Consider the following 23,336-nt stretch of genomic DNA (forward strand, 5'->3'; position numbering starts at 1 on the left):
GTATGTTTTGCTGAATATCAGCATGTTGATCCTAGACACAAAGCTTATCTGCTTTGCTCCAAAAAACTATTTCTGAGCTTTTGTGAAATTGGATGGCAATCAACAGGGGTGGGAGGGTGAGGGGGTTGGGCTCCATGCTGGCTCACCATGAATGCTGTTGAGCTAGAGAGCTAGTTTATTGAAGGGGACCTGCCTTTTAGAAGTCCAAACTAAGTTCAACTATTTCTTTTCCAGGGACCTTTAAACTTTTTTTTTTTTTAAATGTTCTTAGTGCAGGAATAACCCCTTTATGACTCCAAATATAGAGTTACTGCATAAATGACATAGTCATGACATTAAATTGAGACATATTGGTTGGCTGGCCAGAAAGTCTAATGTAAGTGGAATCCCGGGGTGTCATTCTTAATGACAGTTACCTGGAGAAGAAGCATTTCTTTAAGATTGGAAGGCAGACCTGAAAGCTAAGGTCCCAGGTAGGAAGAAGAAACTTGGTATATGCAATTAAGTTATGTTGAAAAGTCCTGGGTACAGTTGGGCAGGTTGTTCACCAAACAAGGGAGCCTGCTTGAGGGAGTTAAGTAGAGGTTGAAATCCACCCTGCCCTCTGCTCTGCAAGATAAGAACCTGCAAAGCTGCACCTGGCCAGGGAAGGCAACTTTGTCAAAGTCACACCAAGTGCCTTACAGGCTAGCCAAGGTCCTCGGTGGCAGGTTTCACCATGGCACTGGCCACACGGCAACAGCAGTAGAGATATAACAGGGTAAGGCAGGGGCTTGACAACTTGGGCTTCAGGACACAAATTCCACCAATGCCACCCATGAAGGGAGCTCTGGAAATGTACTGCACAAACCAAAGTAAAAAAACCTCCTTTGTGAACATTGAACCACTATCTGTGTTTTTTCCTTTGTTTTTCCTTAGAATTGTATAAAACTTGTACAAAAGTTCCAGTCAGTCCACACTGTGTTTAGGGTAATCATGGGAACAGTTTTGTTCGACATTTGGGTCACACTTCCATAGGGTCATCTGGCCCCAGGGCCCAGACGCGTGGTAATGGAAGTAATTAGAAGAGCCCCCCCTTTACCCCCACCACTCCTAGGGGTCTTACAGACTTCAGCCTGTTTGGGAATACTTTGCTTTGATTTTCTTTTTAACTAAGGGAAGTTAGGAGCATTTCTTTAGGTGTTTTGAGGCAGTGGGGGTTGGGGGGGATGCTGAAGACCTTTAAGCCAACCCCGTAGATGATTCTCTTTGGGGGGAACAAGAGAAAGGGTCCCTAAAGAGAGTTACAAAATACTACTTTCTGCTTTCTGTGTGTATCTTCAAGACACCACATCATGCTGTGACATTCATCTCAGCCTCTCCTTGGGAGACTCGGGAACTCACTCTACCAACCATCTGAGTAAGAAGCCACTTGCTTGGGTGTCTTCAACTCATAAAGTTGTCGGAAAGAATCTGTCCTTTTTAGCACTGTGGAGGTTTCCAGTGGGGCCTTGAATCATCACATAGTTGTCCAGCACGTGAAAGCAGGCAACCAGGAGAGGGAGGACTTGCCTTTTCTCTTTCGCGTGAGGACAGGATATCTCTGAGTGATCTTACAATGGTACCTAAGAATGTTCTGGAATTTTAAAGATGAAGGTGGATAGCCTGTCTTGTCAAAAACACTTCCTGTGGCCCATGTATAGATTTCCTGGATTCGGTGAGAGCTGCCTTTAACTTTCGGTATGTTGCTCTAAGTCCAGAGGAAGAACAATGCTTTTGGTTTTACTAGCCCCTACATTTGATGTGCACTATGGCCTCGAGGAGGCCCAAAGCTTCCCAGTATTACTTGCCATTTCTTTTTTAATTAAAAAAACTTTTAAATTTAATTCAATTAAAAAATTTTAATTTAATTTTTGAAAACTTATTTTTTTAATTAATTAAACTGAAGACAGTTTTAAAAATTATAGTGGAACACACATAGCGTGGAATATGCCATCTTGACCATTTTTAAGCAAGTAGTCCACATCGTTGTGAAACCGTCACCACCACCCATCTCCTGAACTTGCGTTCTTCCTAAACTAAAACTCTGGAACTATTAAACAATAACACCCCTTTCCTCCCTCTCCCCCAGTTCCTGGAAAAGACCGCTCCACTTTCTGTCCCTATGAGTCTGAGTAGGTGCCTCATATACGTGGAATCCTACAGTATTTGTCCTTTGGGGACTGGCTTATTTCACTTAGCATAATGTCCTCAAGTTCATTCATGAGGGAGAACGTGTCAGGACTTCATTCCTTTTTATAGCTTAATATTACTCCATATATATTCACCCTCCCACATCTTGCTTACTCATTGTACCCTCCATGGACATTTAGGTTGGTTACATCTCTTAGCTACTGTGAATAATGGTGTTACGAACATGGGCACACAAATATTCCATCAAGACCCTGCTTTCAATTCTTCTGGGTACATACCAAGGAATGGGATTGCTGGATCATATATGGTAATTCTATTTTTAATTTCTTGGGGGAAATGTCCTGTTACGCACAGTGGTTATACAAACCCTAATCTCCATTTAGACCCATGTATCTTCTGGGGACCTCTTAGGAGTTTCTACCCATGAAGATGAAAATGATCATCTTGGTCATTTGCAACTGTCTTTGCCCCCCGTTCATTCTCCACCAAAAACAGGCCATCAAGGCAGAAGAATGACAGTTTTGTTTTTTGAACTGGGCAAAAGATCTTCAAGTTCCCCTAGTGGTATAGGTCAACCCACGTTCTCTCTCTCCTTGGGGCTGTTCTGACCAAGACTGTTGTCTCAAGTCTTGGAAACAATCCCTTGGCTTTGCACTTACAATGACTCCTCTCATTTTGGGATCAAAAAGACCTCTTTCAAGCAACTTGCGATGGTTATCCTTTTATGTTAGTGGAGGAACTGAAGAGTAGAACATTTAAACGACTTGCCCAGGATGAGTCAGGGATGCGACGGCTGAGCCAAGAAGGAAAGCCAAGAGTCTGTGGCCCCCGTCTGAATCTGCAGCCTGCACTTGTTCCGAGGAGCGCGGGTGGAACCAGAGAGGGCCGTGGTTTCCAGAAGCTTCCCTTGGAGGGACTAACAGGTTGGCCAGATCCAGCTGAAGAGAACAAGCAGCATTTAATGCCGGGCCTCGCCTACCAAGGACAAGAGAGTCTGGCCTTGAACAAAGAAAAAGTAGCTCTAGGGAGGTTAGTTTCTAGGGGGAGGAGTAAGGGAGAACTCTCTTGAGACTGTTATAAACAAATAAGAAAGCAAGCCAAAGGCAGTTTGGCAAAAGGATGTTCCTTAAATCCTGCTTCCTTTAAATGCATGTCTGAAGGTTTGGGGAAGAGTACCAACTAATGAAAAGTTACGGGTGCATCTTGGCTTACCGGGAGCATTCCAGTCCGGTAAAAGTAAACACGGGTGATACGGATCAGCAAGGCAGCCAGACATCTCTGGGCCCCCTGAGCACAGACTCTGGTTCTAATAAAAGACTCTCTTCATCCTGTTGTTCGAGAGGGTATACACAACTCCCTGAGGGATTCTGTACAATTCCTTCAACTTGCCTACACCATCCCTATATTCAAGCATTTCGCATTTTACAGATTGCGTAACAACAATAACAACAAAATGCACCCAACCACCGTAACGTTTGCTCATTTGCTGTGACGTGATGGTCATTGTGTATCATTTGCAGTGAGAGAGAGGAGAGAACACTCCTTCCACACAGAAATGCTGCATAAACAGAGCGGTAAATCTTCCAAACAAACATATCGTTCCTTCTATTGTATGTCTCTGGAAAATGTTCCACCCCGTTGGGGTCATATGGGCACTGTAAAAGTTACAGATGGGTTAGACGTCGTCCTTGCAGCGGCCACGCAGAAGTTAGAGGTGGAGGAAAAACAGATCGGCTCTTCCAGACTTTTCCTGTTGTATAGTCCCCATGCATGCAAAACAACAGGAGAATGTTTTAAGTGATTGATTTTGATAAGGGTGTTGGGGCCACCTGAGTCTCTTTCTGGTCCATAAATACTCCCATAAAAGAAAGACTCCAATGGGAGAGATTTTAGGAGACATTTCTCTCCCCACCAGAGAAGCTGGAACAGAGCCGGTCGTGGGGGCGATGGAGACAGCGGGCTGAGGGGCCCTCACGCTGGAGAGACTCATGGGGCGTGAGAGGGCGGCAGGAGATGTCTCTATCAACAGGCACTAAAAACAGTTGGAGACATGGGCAACTGGGCTTGCTCTCATCTCCAAGGCCAGGTGCGTGGTACTGCGCCTTCTAATTCTGGAAACATCCCTTCCAGCTACAGGCCTTTCTGTGGTTTTAATCTCCCTCAAGGCTGTCTGAGGTTTGTTTTAACGTCTTCTTAAGTTAATAAAAATGCTGTGTTTGGAAGATAAAGAAAGAAGGGAGGGAAGGGAGTGTTTGTTTGGTCCCAGGGTTTAAGCGCCTTGCCCCTGAGACACCTTGATTTTTTTTTTTTTTTAGGTCCTATTCTAGCCTGTGTTGCAAATCCCATCCAAGAAGACTAACCAATGGGCTTCGCAATGGGTTGTCTGTGAACATTGTGCCTTGGCAGTTACCGAACTGACCACAGAATGGGAAATCTCCAGCAGTAAGTTGGTTACATTCGAATGCCTCCCTCTCCCAAAGCCTTCAGCAGAACCTACAGCCAGATGAATGATGATGGCCTTGTCAAGAGGCCAGAATGGGTCACGACGCTGCCATGCGTTATGAATGGCTTCCCAGCTTGGGGTAAACCGGGCTTCCCATGTTTATCATGTACTTGTTACCGGAGCCGAGGGAGCAAAGCAAAATGCATCCCGTGTTAACATTCACGATGGGGCTTCCAGATCACAAAAGCCTGAGAAAAGGCTGGTATGTTACTCCCTGTCCCTGAGCCTTTCCCTTTCCCTGTTTGCTTCAGAGAAGTTCCCCAACTTTGTGGCAACTGCCTTTGATTTATGCTCCCCAAGCTCAAGGAGAGAAACATCCGTTTTCTCCAGATTATTTTTATACTTTCCCCTCCCAAAGAAAGCCTGTAACACGGCTCTGGCTCCACAGATCCCTTGGAATTCTAAGGAGGACAAGAATCAGTCCTGACTCAGCTTGGCAGGTAGGCTGGGGGTGTTGGCGGGGGAGGGGGGGAAGGGGGGTTTCTCCCAGGTGCTCCCTGCAGCAGGAATTGGCCTCTCCCTGGAATAAGCAGACCCAGACTGACCCCTGGGATCTCCACACCAGAGCTTTCCAGCTCGGGCCTCAAGTTCATTTCTCTTCTCAGCAACTCTGTCCTCCTTATGGGCCTGGGATGTCCAAGGAGAGCCAGGCTAACTTTCCAGGAGCCAGCCAAAACCACTTTCCAAGAAGAAAATCACATGAAAGATAGCCCCAACAAGCAGGGTGCCTTCTCCCTCCCTCGATTTCATTAGGACACTGAGAAGCTATTAGTGACCCGAGCTGTCCCCAAATGGGAATCCAAATAACTAACTTGTCAGGGAAGGGAGCCTGACTGGGGTCAACGGGCTCCTTATATTTTCGTTCCTAAGAGCTCTGCATGTCTTTGTTTTCTGTGCCAATTAGTCCATCGTGGTATGTATCTCATGTACAGAACACACTCATAAATCTAACTGGAAGCCAGAATGTGGCACGACCATTTGATTATGGGAAAAATCTATTTGATTTATGAGGTATTATGACCCAACGAGCCGTATTGTGCTTTCTTCTCCACTGCCTGGCTTAACTGGGTTGGCAATCCGGGCTCTCCCTTGGCCTGACAATCATAGGATTCAGGGCCTGCCTCGAGCAGCAGCACGGGTCAGGGAGAGGAGGGTGGAGAGCCGGAGGAAGAATTGGTCTTTAATTACTGCTAATTTGAATATTAAATTATTTCCCCATGAAAACAGCTAGATTCAGCAGTCTGGGGCTCGGGCCACATTTTTCCATTAATGTGACCGGGAGTTCTGCTGGGGAAGAACTCTGAGAAAACCCACGCTCGAGTAAATGTCCTGGGAAGTCTTGTGAATCAGAGGCAGGAGGCCATTTCCAAAGGAGACATCATTACAGAGGCCTCACAGTTCAGCTCCCTGAAGGGGGCATTCGGTCTAGCGAGCACGTCAAGTAAATTATGATTCCTCTGAGAATCTGTACTTCCCTGTATATGTTTCTGGCACTCCTGAGTGGCATTTCAGGGGAGGCTAGTGATTTCTTTTGCTGGGGTTTTGGGAGCAGAAGGGGACTTTGCTTGGATCTGGATGGCTCCTGTGCGTTCTCCTCCTCCCATTCAGGTGCAAAGCGGCCCACGCAGGAATGCTGCTTTCAAAGGAAGTTCAAGGAAATGATCGGAGCTTCTGCCCTCTGTGCAGGGGGCCCAGCCCCAGGGCATGCTGGGAACTTCCAGTCCAAGAAAGGCACAAGCCAACAAGGGCTAGGGTGGGAAACAAGGAGGAAACCTGGGGCCAGCAAACGTGTGTGTGTGTGTGTGTGTGTGTGTGTGTGTGTGTGTGTCTATAGGGGGGGTGTGTCAGAGCAAATCTCAAAATCTAAAAAGGCAGAGCAAAGTCAAATCTGGCCAAACGTAGGGCAGGGAGTTGACGAGGCTCCCAGGCAACCGTGTTAACCGTGTTATTGGTGTTTATCAAAGTGGATGCAAATGAGCCTGAAAGATGGGACCAGGTTTGGAGAAAGGATCTGGCAGAAACTCTGCTACACTGGAAGCCCCATGAGAGCCGTGGTCCCATCTGATTTTGTTCACACGCTCCCTTGTGCCCAGCAGGGCCGGGCATACAATAGGGGTTCAATAATAATGAGTGGAATGAATAAGATGATTGGTACTGCCCAGCTGGTCGAGCTAGAGTGCTAATGGGTATAACGATAGTTGGGCCCATCTCAAAGGGTAGCTGTTAACAGGTAGGGTGACATTAGTTCAGTTAATGCATGTGAATGGCCCATAATGACTCCCTCGGCATGTCTACTAAGAACAAGAGGCTAGATCCAGTCCTTCAAACTACTGGTGGGGCAGCTCCCCCATCAAGGCAAGCCTCCATTGATTCCAGGGTGTAGTGGGGCCCAGCTCCCAGATGGGTGGGCGTCAGACTGTCAGGGACCAACAGATACGCACATTCAGGTCTCAGCAAGGTCCAACATGGCCGTGCTTCCTCACATCTCTGTGGCCATGTAGTTAAGAGTTGAGGCTTTTGAGTCAGAAAGTCAGGTTCAAATTCCTGCTCTTCTGCTTCCATTCTTTTTGACCCCAGGCAAGTTCCAAAATTATCTGACCTTTGGATCCCTTATCTGTAAAAACAATGATGATAACAACACTTACTGAAGGGTTGTTGTGAGGACTAAATGAGAAAGTGTTAACTTTCCAGCCCTGGATCTGGCCCATGGGAAGCACTCATGGGAAGCACCTTATATAGAGTGTTTAATAACTGCACATGCTTGGATCGCCCTGGGCGGTGCCATCCGTTAAGCTTCTGACACTTGGTCTCGGCTCCAGTTGTGATCTCAGGGTCCTAAGATTGAGTCCCATGTTGAGCTCCACGCTAAGCATGGAGTCTACTTAAGACTCTCTCTCCCTCTTCCTCTGCCCCTCCCCCCCAAATAAGTAAATAAATCTTTTTTTTTAAGATTTAATTTATTTATTTGACAGAGAGAGAGAGAAAGGGAGAGAGAGAGAGAGAGAGAGATACAGTGAGAGAGGGAATACAAGTGGGGGGAGTGGGAGAAGAAGAAGCAGGCTTCCCGCCAAGCAGGGAGCCCAATGCAGGGCTCAATCCCAGGACCCTGGGATCATGACCTGAGCTGAAGGCAGACACAACCAACTGAGCCTCCCAGGGGCCCAGTAAATGAATCTTTAAACAATTGCATATGCTTACCTGTTCCTCCTTTCTTTACCCCTCTGCTGGGCTGGCAGTCAGCTGCAGAGCCAAGCTCCACTTTCAGCTTCAGGTCCAGCTGGCTCGAGGGAGCTCCAAGTATGTCTCATTTTCTTTCTGGGATCAGTGACTAGTGAAGGCATGTCTTTCTCCTGGGGTCTGAAGCCCAAGCATGTAAGCCAAATCATACAGGCACATTTCAATCCCCTGCTCAAGTCACATTTGTCATTGTCACTTTGGTGAAGTATGTCACATGGCCAAATCTAAAATCATAGTGTGAGGAAATACAGTCTATGGGAAGAACCATAGAGCCATACAGCAAAAGTCTTAGTTATAGGGAGACATGAAGAATGAGGATCAATAATCAGAAGGCTTCCCCTGATGACACCCTAAGATACTAATCCTACTTCTAGATATTAAATCTCAACCCATAATCATAACTTTAAGCCAGCCTGGGTCATTTATCCACAACTCTTTTTAGGGCTGCAGAAGTTACCCTTATTTCTCCACCGTCAAGAAGTGTGAAGTAAGTTTTTGGAGGACAGGTCCAGAGAGTATTTGAGTGATGACCAAAAAATATCTTAAATCTGGGGCCCCTGAGTGGCTCAGTCAGTTAGGCATCTGACTCTTGGTTTTGGCTCAGGTCATGATCTCATGGATCATGAAATTGGCAGCATGGCTCTCTGCTCAGCAAGGTGTCTGCTTGAGATTCTCTCCCTCTGCCCTTCCCTCTCTTCTCTCTCTCTCAAATAAATAAATCTTTAAAAAAATATATCTGAGAGGTGCCTGGGTGGCTCAGAAAGTTAAACATCTGCTTTCAGCTCAGGTCATGATCCCAGGGTCCTGGGATAGAGCCCCACATTGGGCTCCCAACTCAGTGGGGAGTCTGCTTTTCCCTCTGCCTCTGTCGGCTGCTCCCCCAGCTTGCACTCTCTTTCTCTCTCTCCCAAAATGAATAAACAAAATCCATTATGTGTGTGTGTGTGTGTGTATATATATATATATATATTTCTGAAAGTCACATGTCTTTTAGCCCTGTCGCTCTCCAGAATGGGTTCCCGGTAACAACTTCTCTCTGCACACAATCCAAAGAGATTTACACAGTTTTCTTCCATTTTTGTCTTAATCCTTAATCCCCAAGAGCCCAGATATCTGAAGGTAGATAGTAGATCAGGCCCCTTGCATGACTGCATTTGATATGTGCTATAAACAGATCCACCAAGGAAGTGAAGAGTTGTTGACTCTATTATAAAAAAGAGTTGGAGGGCTCAGTTTACTTTTTATTCTTTATTGGATTTCATAATAGCGGACAGTTCTATGCTCTGTCATAGATTATTTGCTTTTCTAAATACACTTTTTACAGTAAATTAAGAACCATTTTACTCAATAGGACACTTTCTGAATTTCCAGTGGGAGTATTTTTGCCCAAAGGGGAACAAGTATTGTCAAAGTTGTCTTCATGAATTGCACTTGAGGTCAAATTAAAAACAGCCTTTGGAGCTCAATTACAGAATCATAGAAATCATAGGCCTTGAAGGAAAAATAGCTCTTTTACTTCCTAGAAAAACAGTCAAACTTGAACTTCTAAAGGTTGAGCTAGAGTGAGAATGATGAAAAGACTATTTCCTCTTTTATTTCTGGGATGGATTCAACTAAAAAAAATGGACGAATATTGCAATAGAAGTGGCCCTAAGAGGGGCAGTTAAAAGCTGTGGGGAGAGAAAAGAATTAAAAAACATGGTGACTGCTCTTCAGAATCCATAATTATATACTGGAAGCTACAAGAAAAAATACCAGACTGTATACTGAGTCCAGAACTTCTTAAACTTGAATATGCATAAAAATCACCTCTCATTCAAAAGTTCTGGGGGTGGGGCCCAAGATTTTGCATTTCTGGCAAGCTCCTAGGTAATGCTAGTGTTCCTAGTCTGTGACCCACACTTTGATTAGCAAAGTTTTAGTTGTGGAACATACTGGAATCTTGTATAAGAACATGAAGGTGAGAGATAATGAAGGTAAAAATGGTGAGGAGTTCTTCACAGGGGAAGTAGGCACAGAGGAAGATTCTGGAACAATGTACATGTAGAAGAGCCCAAATTTCACAAAAGATTCTCACTTACAAAGGTCTTGTGAGGAGACTAAGAGAATCCTAGAGTGAATTATAAACATGGTACCCCTTAACTCAGGTTTGTTCATTCAAATTCTTACTAACTAGGTAAAATATAAAATTGATTCTGTTCCCATCCAAGAAGATAGAGTCTTAATATGAGATATATCTACATCAATATCGATATCTATACATATTTACCTATATGTATATAATATATATAATGTCCATATGATATGCATATATGAGATATATAGAAAGCTATATATATCTATATTATACATAGATATCATATATATTTATTATATATAACACATACATAATATAGATATATTATCTCTATTCCTTGCTGATCTGTTTACATGGACTGTTGTATAAGCTACAACTGCCACAGGCCTTGCTACCCACCTAAGACCAGTTACCATCAAATAAACTTTTTAAAAAATTTTTTATTTTTTTTTTTAATTTCTTTTCAGTGTTCCAGAATTCATTGTTTATGCACCACACCCAGTGCTCCATGCAATACATGCCCTCCACAATACCTACCACCAGGCTCCCCCAACCTCCCGCCCCCCGCCCCTCCAAAACCCTCAGATTGCTTTTCAGAGTCCACAGTCTCTCATGGTTCGTCTACCCCTCCAATTTCCCCCAACTCCCTTCTCCTCTCCATCTCCCCATGTCCTCCATGTTATTCCTTATGCTCCACAAATAAGTGAAACCATATGATAATTGACTCTCTCTGCTTGACTTATTTCATTCAGCATAATCTCTTCCAGTCCCGTCCATGTTGATACAAAAGATGGGTATTCATCCTTTCTGATGGAGGCATAATACTCCGTAGTATATATGGACCACATCTTCCTTATCCATTCGTCTGCTGAAGGGCATCTTGGTTCTTTCCACAGTTTGGCGACCGTGGCCATTGCTGCTATGAACATTGGGGTACAGATGGCCCTTCTTTTCACTACATCTGTATCTTTGGGGTAAATACCCAGTAGTGCAATTGCAGGGTCATAGGGAAGCTCTATTTTTAATTTCTTAAGGAATCTCCACACTGTTTTCCAAAGTGGCTGCACCAACTTGCATTCCCACCAACAGCGTAAGAGGGTTCCCCTTTCTCCACATCCTCTCCAACACACGTTGTTTCCTTTCTCGTTAATTTTGGCCATCCAACGTGAATGGTCAAATAAACTTCTGAATTTGAATGGTGTTTGGCAGGGACTGTCTACTAAGAAAGAGTGATAGATTTCATAAGCTGTGTTTCAAACTTCATAATGCCCTTCCCCAAAAGTTATATGACTTGGGAAATTACAAAAGAAAACTGGAGAGAACAGAAATGATTTAAAAATACAGAAAGGTTTAGTTGATTTTTATTTTTTTTCTAGAACATTGACTCTGTTTAGCCCTTGGAAGGGAATTAGAAAGTGAATCTGTTTCTTTATATTATTTGTATTAGTAAAAACACCAGCTTTTCCCTCCATCACACACACTAAAAACATAGAGTAAATATTTAAAGAATAATCAGTGTGAAGAAGCCCTAATATATTACCCAGCCGTCTTTCCTAAAGAAGAAGGATTTAGCTTGGTTGAAGGGAAGAACTTTTTAGGCAGGAGGAGAGTTCAAGCAGCGGTGGTAATACTGTTTGCTTAGAGCTGGAAAGGGGCTGTGGAAAGTAATATTGCCAAGGCAGGTTGGGGCCAGATGGTAGGGAACCAGCTGAGGGCCTCGCTAAACGGTCTGGCCACTCTTCTTTAGGTAAGCACATTTTTGACCCGGAGATGAAATAAAATATGAAAAGGGCCATATTGAAGTACTTCATAGTTGGCACTTGGCAGTGCTTTCTCTGGGCCATTCACCCACCTGACAGCTCCTCAGGGAATTCTAAGCAAGGTTCTCTAGGGAGAGATGTCCAAGTTCAAGGTAAATGCAATTGCAGCCGGCTGAGAGACAGACTAATCCCCAGGGCCTTGGGATGAAACTCAACCCAGAGACTTCTCAGGGAGCCCCAAAGCCTTGGAGAGTAAGTAACTGGTCCTCGGAGGGGCAAAATGCCCAATGGGTCCCTGAGATACTGGGGGAGGGCTTCATATTTTTCTCATTAACTTATTCATGACATGAAGTATTATGTCTTGCTGAGGATGGTGGAAAATATTTCACTGAAGTCTTAAGTTGGAAAAGAAAAGTTAAGAGGGATTTTTTTCCTCTTTATGACCCCAGGCCAAAGAAAAAGTTTGTCACTGAATGTTTATGAGAGGAGTAAAGCCAGAAGAGCAGACATGGCCAAGTCCCTCTGACTCATTACTGCGCGGTAGGAGCAGCGCGCTCAATTAGTAGGCAATATAATTTTACCTAGCCCCCAGGGTCAGAGGTGGCAGGGTGTGGCAGGCAGTAGTGGGACGGGGGCTGGGGTGGGTGGGGGTGGAATCTGGGAGCCGGGTGAAAATTAGAATTTTCAAAGTTGTAAGTTTCCCCAAGAGAGTGAAATAGTAAGGTGACCCCTCTGAGTGAAGCCAGGTCTCCATGGCCACCCATCCCTTCTGAGCTCCAATGGGCCACTTGTCAGACCCTGCTGTCTCTATAGCTCAAACGAGTAAGGTATGAGCAATGTGAGAATCCTCAGATCATAAAAAAGGGGAATAAATCAGCTAAGAGTATCAGGACACAGCAGAGGTAGACATTTACTGCTGGGACTCCGCTGGCCGGGGCCATGCTCTGCTCACTCTTGAAGGCACCAGCTTCTTCCCACCCCTCCACTTCCCTCCCCCCCACTGCCTCCCCCCCGGTGGGTAGGGCGCTGCCCAGTATGAACACCAGCTCTGGACTGAATATGCTTCTGCTTCTGCCCCAGGAGGGCTGTCGGCGATGAACAGCATTCTTACGGAGATCGTCTTGATTGTTGTGGTTTTGCGTGCACCATTGCTGTTTTACTCTGACATGCCCATTCATTCTTTTCTCCATATATTCCCTCATTCGGCTAAGACTGTGTACACCCTTGCTGTGTGCCAAGTGCTGTAAAGGCATGGGGGAATACAATGTCAGGCAAGACCCAGGCCTGCCTTCAATGGGCTTTCAGGAGAGAGGGTCCAGGGATAGTCTGAAAGTGTTGAGTTCTAGATTATTCCAGAATGGCCCATGCAAGAGTCCACTCAGGACCACAAGGAAACAAAATGTCCTCCTCAGGCCAGACTGAATTTCCCTTCTGGCTTGGACTGCCCAAGAAGTCCCTGACTGCTCTGTGGTATGAGAGGAGGAGGTTTGGTGGAAATTAGTCCAGAACTTTCTTTGTGTCATCCTGTATGAGTAATGAGATGTTTGTGTCCCTACATGAATGCTCAGAATTAAACCCGGACCGAGGCCTATGAAGCTTCACTTCCTCTTCTGACCAAGCCTGAGCATTATACACCCCAAACCTTGTGCCATATTGACACTCAAAGCTGCTTTGTCCTGTGTTGGCAGTCCTGTCAGAAGTGAGCACAGGCTCCTCACGGTAGATATTGTGACTGCTTGATGGTGAAACTGGGAAAATCCAAGAGTGATGGACTGATTTTCTTACCTGAAAAATAAAAATAGCCCATTTATTACAACATCCCTGAATAGGCATAGGTGTTTCAGAAAAACTGTTCAATTTCCTTCTTAATGTGACAAGATCATTTCTGAAGTACTAATTTATATCCTCCCTCTCCTCATATGTCTTTTCCCTTCTCCCTTTCCTGTTCCCAGCTGATAATGAGACCCTGGGCTTCTTCACCTCAGGGGCAGTTGGCAGTGGAGACAGCTGAGGTTGACAATGTGGCATGGCATGGGGGCCACAGGAAAAGAGGGGGGTGTGCCTTAAGGCAGTGACCTGGAGAAAAAAGAGCCAGGGAAACCCAGAAGGGGCCACATTTTGCGGTTTCTGAGAACAGAGGAGACCCGGAGATTGAGCCAAACAAACCTCAGGAGAGGACTGTGGGGTGCTGCAAGGAGGCTTCCTCTGGCCATGGGGGGGTCCCATTCTCAAGAAGATTGCTGTGCTCCAAGCACCCCGGGGAGGAAATGGGAGCATGGAGGCTGTGAAGAGGGACTTCCCAACTGTAACAAGTGCAGAGAGTTCACCTGACGACTTAAAGGTGTGCACATGCGTGTCTGTTCATCTGTGATCCCAGATGTCTTGTCACGTATACCACCACAGAACCTTTGCGTCACCCTAGGAGTAGTGGTAGCTTCTAAAGATTTTTATTTCCTATCAAGCCAGTATGATGGGATTATAGTAGAAATTAAACTGATTTAAGTAAAATTAAGATTTACAATGTTTCTACAGCCCTGAGGGTATCTACTGAGCCATATCTGCTCTTCTCCCTAGATCCTTCTCTCCTTACCTATTTTGGTTGGGGCGGGGGGTATCAGGCCTGGCATGCAGACCTATCTAGCATAAAGCCTGCTCCTATGAGGTAGAAAGCCTCTCCTGAATAAAAGCTTTTCTGGAATAGAACCCTCCAGAATGTACATGTACATTCTATGCTCCATGACTCCGTTATCGTCGTCGTCGTCCTCCTCCTCCCTCTCCTCCTCCACTTCCTCCACTTCCTCCTTCCCCTCCTTCTCTTCTTCCTCCTCCTCCTCTTCCTTCTTCTCCTCTTCCTCTTCCTCCTCTTTCTTCTTCTTCTTCTTCTTCTTCTTCTTCTTCTTCTTCTTCTTCTTCTTCTTCTCTCTCATGCTCTTGCTCTCTCTCTTTCTCTTCTCCACCTTTTCCCTCTCCTTCCTTCTTTCCCTCCTGCTCTCCCTGCCTTTGGCTTCAGGGTTTATGCTCTTAACCATTATGCTATACTTCCTGTTGTCATTTTGAAATACCAAGAAAGGATCATCTGGGCTACCGTGGAAATATCTCTAAGACTCAAGGTGCAGAAGAGTATGTATGGAATGATTCTTTGTGTGTAAACAAGGATAGAAATTTGAATAGAAAGATAGATAGATATAGACTGACTGATTGATTGATTTCTTGGTATATACCTAAATAATTTGGGGGGTGGGGAGGGAGGGACAAAAACATATTAACAGTAGCTGCCTTTGGGGAGACACTGGAGGCAAAATGGGAGAAATGCTCATCTTTGTGTTCATCTCTGGGCTGCTTAAATTTGTGAACCTTGTATATACTTTACTTTTTCAAACTATCTACCAAGATTATATAAAAAGGGAGATTTACACGAAGCCTCTTTTTTTTAACTTTCTTTTCTAAACATTTTTGTGTACAAATAACTAAAAAATATAGTCCCCTCCCCAAGAAAAATCTTGTACTATGCTTGTCAAATAATTATAACGTTGTGATTTCACTCTCCGCCGTAGGGCCTGGGAATTCGGAGATGATCCTGAAGACACTCCCAATGTCATGGTTGCCTCTGGCAGGGGGCTGGGTCCCTGCATGTTCTGGATGTGAAGAGGCTGGTGTAACAGATGGAGAAGACATCCTGTGACTTATGTAGCCTTCTCCCCACACCCCCAAAGTGCTCAAAGGTCCCTGGGAGGGATCTAGAAACTGCTGTGAGGTCTCGACCTCCCTGTAGACATGAAGCTGACATTGCTAAAAGCATTTTCAAATTAAAAAGGAAAACAACAATATTGACTGTGAAGCTGAATCAAGGTTAGGATTGGCGGTGTCTGAGAAATTAATAAGCAATCTTGATGATATTTGGCTAGGAAGCCAGGAAGGCCCAGATCCTATTTATAATAACTGCCCCTGGCTCCTCCAAGGAGGACTCACCCCCAGGAACAGAGTGGGCAGACAGGGAAATGCAGCAGACCGGGTAGCTGGAGCTTTGGACCCACACCCCCAAGGCAGAGGTTCTGATGAGGACATCCAACAAAGATATAGATGCCCAGGTAGACGGAGGGAACAACCTGTCTTGGTTTGCCCCAGACTGTTTCAGTGTCCCAGGAAAACCCCTCCATTCCAGGTACACAGCAGTAGATGTACACCCTACCAGTGCGTGTCCTCATGGAATTCTAGACCTAGAAGGGAACGTGGTGACTAATGCAATTCTCAGTCTACCTGAAATTTAAATAACAAGTTCATATTAGCTTCAATTTGTTTTATACGTAAAAGGAAAAGGGGTGTGTGTGTGTGTGTGTGTGTGTGTGTGTGTGTGTCTGTGTTTGTGTTCAAGAGAGAGACAAAGAGAAAGATTTAAAATGAAGAAGGAAATTGCTTTGTTCATCCAACAATGAGTTGCAGAGCACCTACAGCATTCTGGGAACTGTGCTCACTTAAAGGCTTGTTGCAGTCTTCAGAAAGAAATCATTAGAATTTCTCTCATTTTTCATTTTTATTTTTACTTCTTAAAAAGATTTTATTATTTATTTGAGAGAGAGAGAGGGAGCACAGTAGGGCAAGGGGCAGAGGGAGAGGGAGAGGCAGACTCCCCACTGAGCAAAGAGCCCAATGCGGGGCTCCATCCCAGGACCCCAAGATCACAATCGGAGATAAAGTCAGAAGCTTAACTGACTGAGTCACGCAGGTGACCCATAATTTTCATTTTTCAAGAGGAAGAGGGGCGCCTGGGTGGTTCAGTTGGTTAAACCTCTGCCTTCAGCTCAGGTCGTGATTCCAGGGTCCTGGGATCGAGCCTCGCCTCGAGCTCCCTGCCCAGCAAGGGGTCTGCTTCTCTCTCTCCCTCTGCCTGCCGCTCCCCCTGCTTGTGCACCCTCTCTTTCTGACAAGTAAATAAATAAAATCTTAAAAAAAGTAAAGAGGAAATTAAATCGGCTTTGATGATATTTAATACGCTGGCTGCATTGGCATTTTCACACAGTAGGCACCGTATTCTGAGGGAAAAGAAAGAGCTTCAAAAATGCAATGGGGATAGAAAACAGATGGGTGGTTGCCAATGGAGGGACAGAGGGCAGACTGGGGAGTGACTCTTTGATGGGTACAAGGCTGCTTTTGGGGGGTTCTAGAATTGGTGGTGATGGCTGCACACCATCATGAATATGCTACGAGCTGGTGAACTGTACGCTGGAAAATGGTTAAAATGGTCAATTTTGTGTTATTTGAATTTCATCTCAATTAAAAGGAAAGTGTAAAAATACAGTGGCATCCTCCCTTACTGACTTGACATCTGTGCATTGTAAGGATTTGCAGTTTGGATACTCGGCTAGGTGGTGTTGTGTATTATATTATCTTAAACAGCAGAATGTGTATAAAACTGCCTGATGGGATTGGCAAAACCATGAAAATGGCTTCCACGGTAGATGGAAGAGCTTATGGAAAAGCAATTTTAAAAGGAGTGAAACTAAACGATGAATTCTGGATTTTTCTTTTACTTTCGATAACGGTTCCAAATTTGCTGACTTTTCCTATGATGACCGGTAAACATAATGTTTATTGCTTAGGAGAAACTTTTTATGAATGCACATACTCTAGCTCTTTGAGATTTAAAAATGGATATTTTTTTCATTGAGGGAGAGATTATTTTTTGAAACAAATCTATGCCATGGAGAGAGCAGAGATGTTTGGAAGTTTCCTCTATTGTGTTTTATTTTTATTAACATAGAATGTATCATTTGCTTCAGAGGTACAGGTCTGTCGTAGAAAACAGTGTGTTTGGGTGACACTTATAAAAGCTTTCTTACGTGCACACTTGTCAAAAACACAGAGATGAGATTTTTTCAGTCTTGTTTACATTATTTTCCAAATAAAGAGATTTCTCAAATGCGCATCTTCTGGTTGCTTTATTAGAACAATTTGATATTAAAAGAGAGAAATTCACTAGCCAGTTTTCAACAAAAACCTTTGCATGACTGACATAGGGCTAGAAAAATAAAACAATTGTAATTAGTCAATGCAACCAATGATCTTCTTTTCTTTTTAAAAAAAGATTCATTTATTTATTTGAGAGCGAGAGAGAGAACATTAGCATGGGGAGGGGAGGGAGAGCAAGAGAGAGATTCCTCAAGCAGGCTCCCCGTTGAACATGGAGCTGGACGTGGGACTCAATCCCAGGACCCTGAGATCATGACCTGAGCCAAAACCAAGAGTCTGAGGGCTTAACAGAGTGAGCCACTCAGGCGCCCCTACTTCTTCCTTTTAAATGTATATATCCTTGCCAATGTCTTTTCCACCCATGTCAAACCATTAAAGCCAAATTTTATCAAAACAAACTAAACACCAGACCAAAGTGGTAAACTAAGATTTTCAAGAAGTACAAAGGATATTCAATTGCATTGCTCTCACTTATAAAGTAAATTTAGTATGATCAAAGAGGGTTTTTGTTCATGTTTAATAATACAAATGAATAATAATGTGACATAATAAAAAGTCAACAATAATAAAAATTATTTTTTACCAAGTGGGATTTATTCCAGGTATGCAAGGCTGAGTCATTATTCAAAAATCAATGAATGTAATCAATCCATCACATCAACAAGCTAAAGCAGAGAAAACATATAATTATATCAGTATATGCAGAAAAAACATTTGATAAAATCCAACACCCATTTATAATTAAAAAGTCTTGGTAAACTAGGAGTAGAAACTTGATAAAGAACATCTACCAAAAAACCTACAGGGATGCCTGGGTGGCTCAGTTGGTTAAGCCACTGCTGTCAGCTCAGGTCATGATCCCAGGGTCCTGGGATCAAGTCCTGCATCGGGTTCCTTGCTTGGCAGGGATCCTGCTTCTCTCTCTGCCTCTGCCTGCTTGTGCCTACTCTCTCTCACACACACAAATAAATAAATAAATAAAATCTTTTAAAAATTCCCAAAACCTCCTACAGCTAACATCATACTTAATGGTGAGAAAATTAAAACATTCTCATTCAGTTCAGAAATAAGGCAAGGATGTCCCTTCTCATCACTCCTTTTAAATATTGTACTAGGAGCCCTAAATAGTGCAATAACAGAAGAAAAGGAAGTAAAAAGTACACAGATTGGCATGGAAGAAATAAAACGATCTCTGTTTGCAGATGGCGTGATTACCTACATAGAAAATCTGAAAGAACTCACAACAAAACAAGACAAAACCCCCTCCTGGATGTAATAAGTGATTTCAGCAAGGCTGAAGGATAAAAGGTTAATATACAAAAGTCAGTGACCATCCTAAATGCCAGCAGTGAACAAGTGGAATTTGATATTAAAAATACAATACCTCCTGTGTTGGTGGGATTGAAAACTGATGCAGCCACTATGGGAAACAGTATAGAGTTTCCTCAAAAAGTTAAAAATACAATTGACCTGTGATCCAGTAGTCATATCACGGGGTATTTACCCAAAAAATATGAAAACACTAATTCAAAGGGATACATGCACACATATGTTCATAGCAGCATTATTTACAATAGCCAAATTATGGAAACAGCCCAAGTGTCCACTGATAGATAAATGGATAAAGAAGAATGGAATATATATAGTGGAATATTACTTCACCATAAAAAAAGAATGAAATCTTGGGGCGCCTGGGTGGCTCAGTGGTTAAAGCCTCTGCCTTCGGCTCAAGTCATGATCTCAGAGTCCTGGGATCGAGCCTCATATGGGGCTCTCTGCTCAGCAGGGAGCCTGCCTCCTCCTCCTCTCTCTCTCTGCCTACTTGTGATCTGTCAAATAAATAAAAATCTGTAAATAAAAAAGAATGAAATCTTGCCGTTCGCAACAACATGGATGGAGCTAGAGAGTATAATACTAAGCAAAACAAGTCAGACAGAGAAAGACAAATACCATACGATTTCACTCCTATCTGGAATTTAAGAAACAAAACAAATAAGGAGAGGGGAAAAAAGAGAGAGAGAAAGAGACAAACCAAGAAACAAACCCTTTTTTTTTTTTAAAGATTTTATTTCTTTATTTGACAGACAGAGATCACAAGTAGGCAGAGAAGCAGACAGAGAGAGAGAGGAGAAAGCAGGCTCCCTGCTGAGCAGAGAGCCTGATCCCAGGAAACCTGGGACCATGACCTGAGCTGAAGGCAGAGGCTTTAACCCACTGAGTCACCCAGGCGCCCCAAGAATCAGACTCCTAACTATAGAGAACAAACTGATGGTTATTAGAGGGGAGGTGGGTGGGGACATTAGTGACATATGTGATAGGAATTCAAGAATACACTTATGATGAGCACTGAGTAGTGTATAGAACTAGCGAATCACTCTGTTGTACACCCAAGACTAATATAACACCATATGTTAACTATAATGGAATGAAAACTAAAAATGTAATGAAAAGGGACACCTGGGTGGCTCAGTAGGTTAAGCATCTGCCTTAGGCTCAGGTCATGATCCCGGGGTCCTGGGATCGAGTCCCATGTCCGGCTCCTTGCTCAGCGGGGATCCTGCTTCTCCCTTTGCCTGCCTCTCCCCCTGCTTGTGTGCACTTTCTCTCTCTCTCTGACAAATAAATAATCTAAAAATAATAATAATAAAGCAAATAGAATAAAATTCTTTTGGTGTAAAAAGAAAAACAACAAACACAATACCACTTACATTAGCACCTTCAAAAACAAAACACTTAAATATAAATCTAACAATATATGTACTAGATCTATATGAGGAAAGCTATAGAATACTGAGGAAAGAAATCAAAGAACTAAATTAATTGAAGAGATGTTTTGTTTATGTTCATGGATAAGATCATTCAATCTTGCCAAGATGTCAGTTCTTCTCAACTTGGTCTATAGATTCAACACAATCCCAATCGCAATCACAGAAAGTTATTTTGTGAATATCAACAAAATGACTCTAAAGTTTATATGGAGACACAAAAGACTCAGAATAGCCAAAACAGTATTGAAGGAGAAAGACAAATTTGGAAGACTGACACTATCCTATCCCAAAACTTAACTATAAAGCTACAATAAGACTTCACAACAAGACTATGTGGTATTGGTGGAAGAACAGATAAAAAGACCAGTGGAACAGAATAGAGAACCCAGAAATAAACGTACACAAATATAGTCAACTGATCTTTGACAAAGGAATATGGGCAATATTATGGAGAAAATTTCATCTTTTCAACAAACAGTCCTGAAACAACTGAATATCCACATACCAAAAAAAAAAAAAAAGAACCTAGACACAGACCTTATACCCTTTACAGAAACTAACTCAAAATGTACCATAGACCTAGGCATAAAATGCAAAGCTAAAAAACTCCCAGGAGATAACATAGGAGAAAATCCAGATGATCTTGAGTTTGGTGATGACTTAGGTACAACATCAAAGGTACAATCCATGAAAGAAATCATTGATAAGCTAGATTTCATTCAAAGTAAAACATCTCACTCTGTGAAAGACATGGTCAAGAGAATAAGACAAACCTCAGGCTGGGGGAGAATAACTGTAAAAGACATACCTGATAGAGGACTCTTACCCAATACATGCAAAGAACTCTTAAAATTAAACAATGAGAAAACAAACACCCTGATCCAAAAATGGGCAAAATATTATTTTGTGTTGTTTTGTTTTATAGTAGCCTTGGTGAAAATGGGTAAAGGAAACATGATACTTCTCTTTAGAATTTCTTATAAACGCATGTGAAAGTATTCTTACCTTAAAATTTTAAAATGTTTAATTTTAAGAAGTCTAAATAAGTAAATAAATAGGCAAAATATCTGAACAGACACCTCATCAAAGACATACAGATGACACATAAGCATATGAAAAGATTCTCAATATCACATGTCATTAGGAAACTGCAAAGTAAAACAACACTGAGATGCAATGACACAACTAGTAGAATGGGAAAAATCCAGAACACTGACAATACCATAACACCAAATGCTGGTGAGGATACGGAGTAACAGGAACTCTCATTCATTGCTGGTGGGAATGCAAGATGGTGCAGCCATGTTGCAAGACAGTTTGGCAGTTTCTTACCAACGTAAACAATTATGCTCCTTGTTATTTACCCCAAAGTGTTGAAAACTCATGGCCATACGAAACTCCATATAGAGATGTTTACAGCAGCTTATTCATAACTGCCAAATCTTGTAAGCACCCAAGATATTCTTCAATAGGTTAATGGATAAATTGTGGCCCATCCAGACAACGGAATATTATCCAGCACTAAAAAGAAATGAGCAATCAAGCTATAGAAAGATATGGAGGAAATGTAAATGCATATTTCTAAGTGAAAGAAGCCAATCTGAAAAGACTATACACTGTATACTTCCAACTATATGACATTCTGGAAAAGGCCAAATGATAGAGACAGTAAAAAGATCAGTGGTTGCCCAGGGTTAGGGGAGAAAGAAGGACGAACAGATCGGGGACAGAGGTTGCTTTAGGGCTGTGAAACTAGTCTATATGGTGCTATATTGGTGGACACCTGTCATTTTCTATTTGCCTGAACCTATAAAATGTACCCAAGAGTGAACCCTAATGTAAACTGTGAACTTGATGGTGATGGTGTGTCAAGGTCGGGTCATTGACTGTAAGAAATGTACCACTCTGGTGTGGAATGTTGATTGTGGGGAGGTTGTACGTGTGTGGGAGCAGGGGGTATATGAGAATTCTCTGACTTTTCTGCTCAATTTTGTTGTGAGCCTCAAGTTTCTCAAAAAAGCAAGTCTATTTAAAAAATAGAATGGCCAAAGCCAGTCTAGAGCAGTGGTGTCTCAATTTCTTAATGTGCAACCGATCAGTAGAATATTTGGAGTGCAAAACAAAAGAATATTTAGAGTACGCATCCTCAATAAATGCCTATTTATCTTTTATAAATTTTGTAAGTAGTGAAAATAATATTACCACATTGTGTAAACTATAACAAATAAACTGAAAACAGAAACTTTTCAAAATTATTTTAAAAATATTGCCTATTTTATGTTTATATCACCCTTTCAGAATCTTAGTGTATGCTCATGGTATATATAATGAGGTAATCATGAATATAATTTATAAATGAACAAACACACATACATTAGGAGTGGACTCAGAATTTTTTTTATTGAGAAAGAAAGGTTTAAGTTCCATCAGAAGTAGAGCTGAGACAGGAAGCTGGGTGTAGGGATTTCATCTGGTAGGTGATCATGGAAGCAAGCACGAAGGAACAGGGAATGCGAGACGGAGTGAAAAGATAACATGTTGAGCTGGTTACCTCTGTGGGCAACACAGACCTCTGAAGAATGGCCAACCGTGTCTCAGCGCTGGAATTGTTTCTTCAAAAGATGGAAACCTGGAGCATTTCTCTTCTGACTCCCATCTCCCAGTGGGGGAGGGTCTTGCCCCGCCCCCAACTTCCCAAATCCCACCCCAGAGTGTTAACTTCACACACACACACATGCTCACTCACACAAACTCCTGTAATTCCGCACTGTCCTGGGTGGGCTGAGTTCCTGAAAGCGGACAGAAGTGGCTGACGCTGGGGGTGTCACTTTGCCAAGGCGGAGCACCAAAAG

The 23,336-nt window shown here is 43.0% G+C and overlaps 1 pseudogene; it reads left to right on the plus strand.

Annotated features, from left to right (window-relative positions):
• The first annotated feature begins 2,956 nt into the window (after positions 1 to 2,956).
• Positions 2,957 to 23,336, plus strand: part of LOC111150402 — a 68,613-nt pseudogene continuing 48,233 nt past the window's right edge.

Source organism: Enhydra lutris, unplaced genomic scaffold (assembly GCF_002288905.1).
Source record: "Enhydra lutris kenyoni isolate GAN:26980312 unplaced genomic scaffold, ASM228890v2 scaffoldscaffold23, whole genome shotgun sequence".
NCBI classification, from domain to species: Eukaryota; Metazoa; Chordata; class Mammalia; order Carnivora; family Mustelidae; genus Enhydra; species Enhydra lutris.